General features: G+C 42.4%; 2 long non-coding RNA genes and 1 pseudogene across 2 annotated transcripts; 2 read left to right on the top strand and 1 right to left on the bottom strand.

The window, feature by feature from the left end:
• Positions 1-1,576: 1,576 nt before the first annotated feature.
• On the bottom strand, positions 1,577-8,467 carry LOC116570414. The gene is made up of 3 exons (XR_004277423.1): positions 8,251-8,467; positions 7,662-7,759; positions 1,577-1,618 (listed from the first exon to the last, which is right to left on the bottom strand). It is a non-coding gene; the product is annotated as an uncharacterized LOC116570414 (long non-coding RNA).
• LOC116571194 lies at positions 6,173-6,280 on the top strand (annotated as a pseudogene).
• Positions 8,468-8,647: 180 nt separating the features above from the next.
• Positions 8,648-10,229, top strand: LOC116570284. The gene is made up of 2 exons (XR_004277364.1): positions 8,648-8,846; positions 9,094-10,229. It is a non-coding gene; the product is annotated as an uncharacterized LOC116570284 (long non-coding RNA).
• The last annotated feature ends 347 nt before the right edge of the window (positions 10,230-10,576 follow it).

Below are 10,576 nucleotides of genomic sequence, written 5' to 3'. Positions count from 1 at the left end.
GGGGTGGAGTCTTTTGTGTTTTCCATATAAAGAATCATGTCATCTGCGAAGAGAGAGAGTTTGACTTCTTCATTGTCAATTTGGATACCTTTTATTTCTCTTTGTTGTCTGATTGCTGTTGCTAGGACTTCTAATACTATGTTGAACAAGAGTGGTGAGAGTGGGCATCCTTGTGTTCCTGATCTCAACAGGAAGGCTGCAAGCTTTTCCCACTGAGGGTGATATTTACTGTGGGTCTTTGATAGATAGATTTTACGAAGTTCAGGAATGCTCCCTCTATCCCTATACTTTGAAGTGTTTTAATCAGGAATGGATGCTGGATTTTGTCATATGCTTTTTCTGCATCGATTGAGAGGACCATGTGGTTCTTCTCTCTTCTCATATTAATTTGTTGTATCACATTGATTGATTTGAAAATGTTGAACCATCCTTGTAGCCCAGGGATGAATCCCACCTGGTCATGGTACCCCAATGTTTATAGCAGCAATGGCCACAGTCGCCAAACTGTGGAAAGAACCATGATGCCCTTCAACGGACAAATGGATAAGGAAGATGTGGTCCATATACACTACAGAGTATTATGCCTCCATCAGAAAGGATGAATACCCAACTTTTGTAGCAACATGGACGGGACTGGAAGAGATTACGCTGAATGAAATAAGTCAAGCAGAGAGAGTCAATTATCATACGATTTCACTTGTTTGTGGAGCATAACAAATAGCATGGAGGACATGGGGAGTTAGAGAGGAGAAGGGAGTTGGGGGAAATTGGAAGGGGAGGTGAACCATGAGAGACTATGGACTCTGAAAAACAATCTGAGGGTTTTGAAGGGGCGGGGGGTGGGAGGTTGGGGTACCAGGTGGTGGGTATTATAGAGGGCACGGATTGCATGGAGCACTGGGTGTGGTGCAAAAATAATGAATACTGTTATGCTGAAAATAAAAAATAAATAAATAAATACATAAATAAAATCTAAAAAAAGGGGCACCTGGGTGGCTCAGTGGGTTAAGCCTCTGTCTTCAGCTCAGGTCATGATCTCAGGGTCCTGGGATCGAGCCCCACGGGCTCTCTGCTCAGCAGGGAGCCTGCTTCTCCCTCTCTCTCTGCCTGCTGCTCTACCTACTTGTGATCTCTCTCTCTCTGTCAAAAAATAAATAAAATCTTAAAAAAAATCTTTAAAAAAAAAAGAATAACATGGAGGACATTAGGAGAAGGAAAGGAAAAGTGAATTGGGGGAAATTGGAGGGGGAGGTAAACCATGAGAGACTGTGGACTCTGAAAAACAAACAGGGTTTTGGAGGGGAGGGAGGTGGAGGGATGGGTGAGCCTGGTTGTGAGTAATAAGGGGGGGCATGTATTGCATGGAGCACTTGGTGTGGTGTATGGACAATGAATCTTGGAACACTGAGAAAATAAAATTTTAAAAAATCAACAAAGGATCAAAAGAGAGGGAGACAAACCAAAATACAGACTTTTATCTATAGAAAACAAAATGTTGGTTACCAGAGGGGGTGGGGACTGGAGGGATAGGTGAAATAGGTGATGGGGATTAAGGAGTGCACTTGTCGTGATGAGCACTGGGTAAAGTCTGGAACTGTTTAATCATTACATTGTACACCTGAAACAAATATAATATTGTATATTATTTATATTGGATTTAAAATAGAGTTTAAAAATATTAACAAAACAAAGTTCAAACTTTTTAGTGGGGAAGCTATAACTTACTAAATTCCAAAAGGAAAATATATGGAAGAAACACAAATGTGTATCACTGAGTAAAAGAAACCAATCTGAATAGGTGACATACTACATGATTCTAATTGTATGACATTCCAGAAAAGGTTAAAACTATGGAGACAATAGAAAGATCAGTGGTTGTCAGGGGTTGGGGGAAGGGAGGAATCAATAGGCAGAACACAGAGGATTTTTAGGGCAGTGAAAATATTCTGCATGACACTATAAGATATATACACATCATTATACATTTGCCCAAACCCATATAATGTACAACACCAAGACTTTATGTAGATTATGGACTCTGATGATGACCTGATGGAGGCTCATCAGTTGTTAACAAATGTACCACTGTGATGAGGGGATATTGATAATGGAGGTGGCTGTGTGTGTTGGGGGGACCAGGGGTATATGGGAAATCTCTGTACCTTCCACTCAATTTTCTGTGAACCAAAATGGCTTTAAAAAATAAAGTCTAGGGATGCCTGGGTGGCTCAGTCAGTTAAGCGTCTGCCTTCAGTTCGGGTCATGATCCCAGAGTCCTGGGATCAAGTCCTGCATGGGGCTCCTAGCTCAGCAAGAGCCTGCCTCTTCTTCTGCCCCTCCCCCTGCTCATGCTCATGTGCACTTGCTCTCTCTCTCTCTGACAAGTAAGTAAATAAATAAATAAAATCTTTTAAAAAAATGAAGTCTATTAAAATTAAAAATTTTAAAAGCAGTAGACCACCAGAATCCTGGACCCAGCATGTTCTGAATCTGTCCGGAGGCCAGAGTTAGGTCAGAAAAAAGCAATAGGAGATGGAGGGAAGTAGATGGGTGATGGGTATTAAAGAAGGCACTTGTTGTGATGAGCACTGGGTATGGTATGTAAGTTACGAATCACTGAATTCTACTCCAGAAACCAATATTGCACTGTATATTGATTAACAAAACTTAAAGAAAAAAGGAAAAGAAAAAAGAAAAAGGGTAAGGTATGGAGTATAAAGACAGAGGCTGAAGAGAAGGCCAGGATCTATTTCCTTTGAAATTCAGCAGCTTGGTAGCATGCAGCCTGAATGGTTCCATTATTCTACTGGGTATATCAATCCTGGTCCAACAATTCATCAGACTAATGTTCTAAGAGCCTTCCTCAAGAAAATCTTTATGGAAGAGATGACCAGCATGCCATTTTCAGTTGAAATAGGCACCATTTATGCTCTTCCTTGGTCAATAAAGATTAGCTCCTTGTAGACCCTTTTAAGTACTAAAGCAAAATACACATTTAATGTTGGAGAGGGACATAATACATAATATGTGGTATTAATATGCATTCTCTTAAGCTTAGAAAATCCATCCTTCACGGAGCTGCTCTGAGAAATCTCTTAGATTTTTTGAAAGATTTAATGTATTTATTTGAGAGAAAGAGAAAGAGAGAACAAGTAGGGGCAGGGACAGAGGGAGAGAATCTTCAAGCAGACTCTGCTAATCACAGACCCACGAGATCACAACCTGAGCTGAAACCAAGAGTCCAGTGCTTAACCAACCACCCAAGTATCCCTTAGATTTTTAAAAATAGAGATGCTGAGAAAGATGTTTTCTCTTCCCTCTGGGCCTGCTAAACTGGAATGACATAATCCTGAAACTGCTTGCAGCTATGATCCTACTGTCCCAGTATGGCTCAGTAGGTGTGATGTTAAAGAGAAAAATTATTAGTGATACTTGTTAAAGAATAATAAGGCAGACTTTACTCAGGTGACTATCACAATAGATATGGGGACCCTACAATGGGTTTTTCAGTAGAAGAGAGAGATTGGGCTCGACCCCAAATATAACAAGGAAAAGTGGGAGTATATAGCCAAGGAGTAGAGGGGGTGGTCAGTAGATGGAAAGTTAAAAGGAAACATCAAAACTAAGGGAGGAGTCTAGAAAAACAACCTAACAAGATTCTTTTTTTTTTTTTAAAGATTTTATTTATTTGAGAGAATGAGAGAGAATCATGAGAAGGGGGAGGGTCCCAGGGAGAAGCAGACTCCCTGCTGAGCAGGGAGCCTGATGTGGGACTCGATCCAGGGACTCCAGGATCATGACCTAAGCTGAAGGCAGCTGCTTAACCAACTGAGCCACCCAGGTGCCCAGCCTAACAAGATTCTTGTTGAAGGCAGGCCAGGGAGATCAACCTCACCTGAGGAATGGTGGAAGATGAACCCTATCAAATACTGAGTGTGATCAGATATCAAGGATGGGGGATTCTGGTTGAATGGACTCAGTAGGATTCTTGCTAAAATTGGACAATGCAGAGATAACACAAAAGGTCAAAAGTCAGGGCTTGGTTGAGTAGAGTTCAGAGGAGCCTGACTAAACTTTGTTTAAAAACTCTGCCAATAAAAGGAGTCATTGATCCAAGATTGGAAATAAGATCCAAGATTGGAAAGAAATGATAATTTTTGAGTATGTGAGCTCAGCTCCACCCCTGGATTTTCCAACTTCCTGTTATATGAACCAATAACTTTACTTTTGTTCTTCAAATTTATTTGAATTAGATGGAAGAGAGCAAATGGAAGAGAGCTCATTAATATGAAAAGAGGATTGATTTGATGAGTAAGTTCGAGGTGATGGGTAGATGATTAAAAGCAGTGAGTCAATGGCAAAATAAGAAAGTATACATTTCTAAGCTAACACATCATCATACGCAACATACAAACTTCCTATATACCATTCTTACTGTGTCCTCAGGGCTGTAGGCTTAAAGGGAGTATTCTATAAATGGCATAGCAATGTTTGTGAAATTGGGATTCCAGAACTGAACAGTTTTGAAAGACTGGGCAATATAGTAGCTGACACTTACTAGGTATATACTTTATTCTAGGCATGCTAAGTGTCTGATATGCATTATTTTAATCTCCATTTCATAGACTCAGAGATATTAAGATATTAAGACCTATTCCAAGGACAGATATCTACTAATTACACTTTCAGGATCTGAACATAGATCTCTCTATTCCTGAATGCATGCACTTCAAAAAAAAGTTTTATTGAGATTTAATTCACATATCATATCATACATACCAAATTCATCCACTTATAGTATGCAATTCAATTTTTGGTATATTCACAGATATGTACAACCATTACTATATTTTTCAAACATTTTAATCACTTAAAAAAGAAACATCATACCTTTTAGCTATCAATCCTATGTCCTCCCCAACCTTCCACCTTAAGCAACCACTAATCTACTTTGTGTCTCTATAGATTTCCCTGTTCTGGACTTTCATATAAATGGAATCATAGAGTGTGTTATCTTTTGTGATTGGCTTCTTTCACCTACCATTATTTTTTTTAAAGATTTTATTTATTTCTTTGAGAGAGAGAGCATGAGAGGGGAGGGGCAGAGGGACAAGCAGACTCCCTCCTGAGCACAGAGCCTGTCATGGGGCTGGATCTCACCATCCTGAAATCATGATCTGAGCTGAAGTCAGAAGTCTGAACTGATTGAGCCACCCAGGTGCCCCTCAGCACTTCATTTTTTATGGCTGGATACTATTCCTTTAGAGATATCACATTTTACTTATCCAGATATCCATTGGTGAATATTTATGTTATTTCCACCTTTTGGCTATTATAAATAGTGCTGCTATATATATATTTATATGCAAGTTACTGTGCGGATATGTTTCATTACTCTTGAAAATATACCTAAGAGTAGAATTATTGGGTCATATGGTAATTCTATGTTTAATAATTTGAGGAACTGCTAGACTGTGTTCTAAAGTGGCTGCACCACTTTATATTCTCATCAGCAGTGTAGGAAGATTTCATTTCTCCAATCTTTGCTAAACTTGTTGTTATCTGACTTTTTGATTTAAGCCATTCTAGCGGGTATGAAGTGACATCTTATAGTGTTATTGATTTGCATTCCTTTCATGATTAATGATATTGAACGTCATTTCATGTACTTTCTGGCTATATGTATATCTTTGAAGAAACATCTTTTAGATCCATTGCCCATTTAGAATATGATTATCTTTTTGTTATTAAGTTACATATTCTAGATGCAAATTATTAAATATATGATTTATAAATACTTTTTATCCCATCCCATGGGCTGTATTTTCACAATCTTGATAGTGTACCTTGATGCACAGAAGTTTTTGATTTTGGTGAAGTCCAGTTACCTGTTTTTCCTTTTGTTGCCTGTGTCTTTGGTGTCATATCCAAGAAATCTTTGCTAATTCTAGTGTAATGAAGATTTTCCCCTTGTTTTCTTCTAAGAGTTTTATAGTTTAGCTTTTATGTTTAGGTCTTTGATGATTTTGAGTTAATTTTTGTATATGGTATAAGGTAACTTCATTGTTTTGCATGTGGATATCCAGTTGTCTGTTATCTGTTATCTGTTGAAGAAACTATCCTTATCTCACTGAATAGTTTTGGCACTCTTGTTGAAAATCAGTTGGCCATAGTCTACGGCCATACCACCCTGAACGCGCCCGATCTCGTCTGATCTCGGAAGCTAAGCAGGGTCGGGCCTGGTTAGTACTTGGATGGGAAAATCAGTTGGCCATAGATGTATGGGTTTATTTCTGGACTCCCAATTTTGTCTCATTGATACAAATGTCTATCCTTGTTTACACAGTAACACACTGACTACTGCGTTCTAGCAAATTTTGAAATTAGGAAGTGTGAGTCCTCCTACTTTATTCTTCTTTTCCAGGATTATTTTAGCTATTCAAGATCCTTTGTAATTCTATATGAATTTTAGAATCAGCTTGTCAATTTCTAAAAAAGAAGTCAGCTGGGATTCTGGTAGGTATTGTGTTGAATCTACACATCAATCTAGAGAATACTGTCATCTTAATGTTGTCTTCAGATTCATGAACATGGGATTTAAAAAAATCTTTACTTAGATCTTTAATTTCTTTTCAACAATTTTTCATAGTTCTCAGAGTATTAGTTTTATATTTCTTTTGTTGAATTTATTCCCAGTTATTTATTCTTTTTGATTCTATTACGTTTTGAGAGAGCATTAGAAACCAGTATTCACAGGTGGCAAGATGGATGATGTGGTGTTATAAGTAATGATACAACTAGCAATAAAAAATGGTATTAGGAAACTAAAGAGGCAAGAAGACCTACTTTATTTCAAGATGTAATGAGAAGTAATGGTCTTGTGAGTAATAATACTGTCATTACATTTTTCTTGTGTGAGATGTAAAATTTGGAAACAATAGGGGCGCCTGGGTGGCTCAGTGGTTTAAGCCACTGCCTTAGGCTCAGTTCATGATCCCAGGGTCCTGGGATTGAGCCCCATATCCGGCTCTGTGCTCGGCAGGGAGTTTGCTTCCCTTCCTCTCTCTCCGCCTGCCTCTCAGCCTACTTGTGATCTCTGTCAAATAAATAAATAAATAAAATCTTAAAAAATTTTTTTTAAAAATTGCCAACAATGGTGAATATGAAATAAAGACAGAAAGAGATGGTATACAGACAGTACCAAGAATCTTTACGTGCACTGATATAACTGCAAACAAATATGTAAGTACCACTTTTATACCCACTATCTCAAACTTCATTAATAAAACATTATACCCCACATTGGACCATGAATTTTATAACACACCTTATAACAGTATTATTTACATAATAAATGTCCTTGAAAAAATATTTTTGTGGGATGATGCATATCCTCAAGGTGGTTCTGGAGGCAGTGCAGCAAAACAAATGGTTAGGAGAATGGGATCTGGGGTCTAAATACCTAGATTCCATGTATTAGCTATGTGATCTTAAGCAGGTAGTTTAACCTCTCTGTGCCTCTCTGCATCTGTATAATCTAAGCAATGAAATACAATACTTTATCGTGATGTTGTAAAGTTTAAATTACTTAATACATATACAGTGTTTAGTAGTTGGCATTTTGTTTAAAGGTGGATAGTTGTATATAGTACTGTACTTACTTTATATTCCATATTGTTAAGTTTCATGATGGTAAAAACAAAATAAGTTTGTCTTTGTATCCCCCACAGGATGAACTGAATTGTATTTCTGAATTTACCTGTAAACAGGAAGTATATTAAAAATGTAAGCAAAATATTAAACATTTAAAAATAGTTTAAATAAAAATCCTCAGCATATCATCTGTATTTCTTCAGTTACTGCTTTATAATTAGCTGTTAGGGACTTCATGACTTCTGACGTTCTTTTTGTTACCCTCACTTTCTTCAAAGCCATCTAGTTATGGTGTAATGTCAGAACAGTCTTCAGAACCTCTAACGGGGTAGTTTGAGGAATGCTGAGGTAGTTTGCTGCCCCTGCAAAGAGTGGCTGCTGGAGATGGAGGACCAATAACCTCAGAAAACAGCGCACAGGAGCAGCTGGGCCAGCAGAGCACTTTGTGAGGGCTCATCTGGACACTCCGCAGTGGGGTACCGCGAAGGTGAGTGCCCTAACGCGCGGGTCGTCGACCCGGAGGCCTTGACGGGGCACCTGGGTTTGGTGAGAAAGGGAAGGGCTCCAGCCGAGGCCGCTTGGATGAGTCATTCTCACCTCCCCAGGCAGGTGCGGGTGGCGGGACGCTTCGCTTCGGCGGGCGGGCGACGAGAGCCGCGAGCTGCCGCGGAGTCCCCTCTCGGGACGCCTCCTCCGGGCCGGCACTGACCATGCAGCTGGCGGCCGGACCGCCGAGAAGACCCGGCGCCGCAGAGCCGGGCGCTGGTCGGGGCCGCCCACTGCCACCCGGACCCACGGGTCGTCGGAGCCGGCCGCCGCCCTCTTTTGGTTCCTCAGCGCCTCAGTCCCACGCAAGGTCGCCCGCTGAGCCCAGAGGGCGGTGCCGCGCCACGCCGCGCCGCGCAGGAGGGCGGGGCGGGGCGCTGGCCCACCCGCCCGCGGAGGTTGTCTCGCGCGGGCATACGCGCCGCAGTCGCGCGGGGCGGGAGGTGGGGAAGGTGGGTGTGCTTGGTGGGTGTGCTTGGGGCGCGCGCGTCGCCGCCGCTGCCGCCTCAGCCTGCTGCTCCGCCCGCGCCGCCTGCTCCCGGCGCTTGGCCCCAGCACGCCGGCTCCCGAGCGGCCGTGGGCGGCGCGGGGTTCGCGGTGTAGAGTCCGCCAGTCCCGGACCCGCGTCCCGCACCCTGACGGTCCCGGTAAGCGGGGGCGGGGGCGGCGGGGACCGGCAGGCACCCTAAGGAACGGGTCTGCCGGCCTCGGACAACCCTGTGGGGACTCTGAGGTGTTGTGTGGGAGCCGCCCCGAAGGGAATCCTTGAGTAAGTGGATAAACCCGGAGTGTCCCTGCCTCTGCCCCTTGGGAGAGCCTCAGAGGCGGTGCGGGGAGCCGCCCCCCAGGAGGACCCCTGTGTGAATGGAGACTCACACAGGGCTCTGTGTGAAGGGCTCTGTCTGCATTTGCTGCCATGGGGAGGCGCAGTGTGGGAGCATTGTCCCCGCAGAGAGACCGTCTGTATGACTACCGGACGGCAAGGGTGGTCTCTGATGTTGTCTCGGTGGAAGACCATTTGAGAACAGAGGGGAGCCTCGGGAGCCTCAGGAGCCTGCGCGGTGGAGATGGACCCCACAGAGGACCCCTGTAATAAAGGCATACTTTAGACTGCTCCTTAGAACTGCCTGGAAGGAACCTGACTGGAAGGAGAGGAGCCTGCCATGGATCTAGGCCAGGAGTAACTCCCCATATGCCCACTTTGGCCTTGACCTTTCTCGGTCTCGGTGTGCCCTTAATTGAGTCCTCCAAGGTGGTCGAGAGGCTGGGGCCCTGCAGGACTGCTGCCTTTGTCCATTCCAACCCCCATGCCGTTAGAAATTTTATTCTCCGTGGTAGCCCAGGTTGGCTCCAAGCTGGATTTTTGTGGAGGCAGGAACTTGTATTAGAGCAAAGGGCAAAAGGGAAGGGAGGACCAGTGAGGCCTCTGAAGCAAAGATAGGAGACTTGGGGCCCTGGGCTTGACCATCCACAAGCAAGCAGTGAAGATCAGGTGGAATAATTGATGCTGGCAGGTCCTGGAAGAGAAAGTCCTTTGAAGGAAAGAAGAAGAATGCATGGGATTATCGAGCTCCAGTGTGCTAGGCACTATACTATGTTTAAACATGTCTCTTAACAACCTTGTGAAATTATCCCTTCAGTGATCATTAAACTGAGACTCAGAGATTTTAAGCAATTTGTCCAAGGTCACAAAGCTTGAAATCATGAATTCTGTTTTTCAGATTTTATTTGGGAAGAGATATCAGAGAGACAAGCAAGAATGTATGTTTGCCTAATTTTAAGAGGTAAAACTATATAGAACACTAAGGGAAATATCTCCACAACCTTGGATTTGCCAGTAGTTTCTTAAGTATAACATCAAAAGCACAGACATGAGAGAAAAAATAGAAAAATTGGACCTCCTCAAAATTTAAATTTGCGCATCAAAGGATTCACTGAAGAGAGTGAAAGGACACCCATGGAATAGGAGAAAATATCTGCAAATCATATATCTGCTAAACACCTAATATCTACTGTGTATAACGAACTCCTACAAGTCAATGACAACAAAAACTACACTCGATTCAAAAATGGAGAGGATGTGGGACGCCTGGGCGGCTCAGTTGGTTGGACAACTGCCTTCGGCTCAGGTCATGATCTCGGAGTCCTGGGATCGAGTCCCGCATCGGGCTCCCAGCTCCACGGGGAGTCTGCTTCTCTCTCTGCCCTTCTCCTCAGTCATGCTCTCTCCCCCTGTCTCTCTCTCAAATAAATAAATAAAATCTTTAAAAAAAATAAAAATTAAAAAAAAATGGAGAGGATGTGAATAGCCATTTCTTCATAGAAGACACATAAATGGCTAACCAGCACTATTCTCAAAAAAATGGAAAATAATGGA

Source organism: Mustela erminea, chromosome 12, assembly GCF_009829155.1.
Source record: "Mustela erminea isolate mMusErm1 chromosome 12, mMusErm1.Pri, whole genome shotgun sequence".
NCBI lineage: Eukaryota > Metazoa > Chordata > Mammalia > Carnivora > Mustelidae > Mustela > Mustela erminea.
Note: the sequence above shows the minus strand (reverse complement) of the source record. Positions and strands in the feature narration are given on the sequence as shown.